We start from the raw sequence: 2,259 nt of genomic DNA, 5'->3' as shown, positions 1-2,259 counted from the left end.
TGGTGCAGTTCTGTGAGAAGGATGAGCTTAATAACCTAACGAATCAATTTGCCGATTATTCTGTTTCCATACTCTTCGCAACATTGTATATATCTATATACAGTTTCTTGAACTAAGCCAACGAGAATTAAATACATTGACCCTCGACGTCATACAACATCAGTAATAATAAAAATGATGTGTTAATTATTTTCTTTAGTAATTTCTTGTTAGATTAATTTACTAATTTCAAAATCTTCGACAACGAGGCATATACCGCAATTTATATTTTTAGTGAATTCGTGGAAGATGTGGCATACATTCCATTGCTCAGAACAGGAATAGCTTAAGTAAAATAATTATTTAATAGGCGATTAAAACAGCGCCGTTGCCTCGGATTTTGCAGTTGTTTGCCTCTTCCTCAACTGCGCTTCCCACTCTTGCTTGTTATTGGAATTGCCCAAGCTGTGTGACTTGTAAGTGTTCACGGCTTAGTGATAAGAATTTCAGTTTATTTGGCACAAAGAATAGAATTGATATAATCCGTATAAAAATAGATAATGCGTTATACGTAGGAAGAGACAATTTTAATCTTAACATAACTGACATTATTTCTGTATAGCATTTTCAGACATTACCAAACATTCTCAAATATATAATTTGTGAACAGTGACTTTTGGTTAATGTTTTTGTGGTTGAATTCCAGTTCTTGTTACACCAGTAAACATCCTGTTTCTTTTTTATTCAAACATAGTGTCTCAAATACGATACCTTGCCTTAACACCTCCACCTCTCTTGGATTCGCGGCACGTCCTAGACATGGCTTACTTCTTCCAGAAAGTAACAGATAGAAAGCATGAGAGGAAGAAAAAAGCTGACTTCATTACATAACTGGTACTTGGTTTATCAATTCCGAAAGAATGGAACAAGAAGTTGACTACGGCGTGATTTGAACTAAAAGGGCAGAGATTCTTAACGATTACCGCAACGTAATCTGTCTGGCTCTCTAACGACTCTATTAATCAGTATCCCAATTGAAGGGTATCTTTTCAAATGTATCCATCTTTTATAAGAAAACAAGGAGCTATCAGAAAGGGACGAGTCTGTTATTTCTAGCAAGTCAATGGACTCTGTAGAGATTTCTCTCATTGACGTAAAATATATACAATAGTGAATGTTATAAGAGAGAAGCTATAGGAAATTATTGTTAATAGAATATTGATTTTTTTTCCATTAATAATTAATGAGATGCACGAAGAACAGCGAGAATCCAACCAATAATACGTGTAATCGTTGCTAGTACATTCATCAGAATGACTTTGATGAAGGAGACATACAACGAGATCGAAAAACAGCTGTGTCACAAAGCCCTCTTACATCAATGAATCGCGTGCGTTATGAACATACAACATCTAAAAGTAGGAGATGCTCTCTCCGAAGACGGAAAACACCAACGATCAGATATTTCCGTTCAAGAATGTTCTTGAACGTTTTGAGAAGGAATAGATACGCTAATGTTTAGATCCTCACCGTTCTGCGTGCACCTCATGAATTATAAGTTTGGCAAACGTCACCATGAATCAGAAAATAATTTACTCGCTGATTTTATTTTTTATAAACAAGACAGTCTATGCCCTTCTTAGATTCTTTGGTTCGGTGTCTCTTTGACTGGCTGGACAAATAATAAAGTCGAAACCCACTGTATTTTAAAGTCCTTCACATCAATAAATAACATTTATGAACACATCGTTTAAAAGTGACTGATATATTCCGATAACGAAAAACAACAGCGATCACATATTAACATACGAATCTGCCAGAACATATTGAGTAGGAATAGATACGCTATTGGTTTACTTTTGCAAGACACAAGTCCAATGTTCCCAGGGCTAAAAACGACTGAACTACTCTCAATGAACTGCTGGATCATATTTTACTGAAACAAAAGGGAAAATATGAAAATCCAAATATCACCCAGGAATACTAGAACGTTACAATATCTCATATTTTATTGCTGTTCTACGTGTCTAGCAGTGCCAAAACTGCAAACTAAATATTGATTTTTCTATGTCCTGTAAATAATTCAACATTGATAGTTGGTGATCCTTTACAAAACATACGTATATATTCTACATTAAATTCCATCTCATACCAAGGACAGTTGCCAGCGCCATAGAGACAGTCATTCACGATCACATTGACAAAGATTCCTTCATCAACATGCTAAAAATAATTCACACTGCAATGTTTATAGTCTTTGCCTTTTCTTAAATTACAATG

This window comes from Octopus sinensis, linkage group LG1, assembly GCF_006345805.1.
Source record: "Octopus sinensis linkage group LG1, ASM634580v1, whole genome shotgun sequence".
Classification (NCBI taxonomy): domain Eukaryota; kingdom Metazoa; phylum Mollusca; class Cephalopoda; order Octopoda; family Octopodidae; genus Octopus; species Octopus sinensis.
This window is presented reverse-complemented; position numbering follows the sequence as displayed.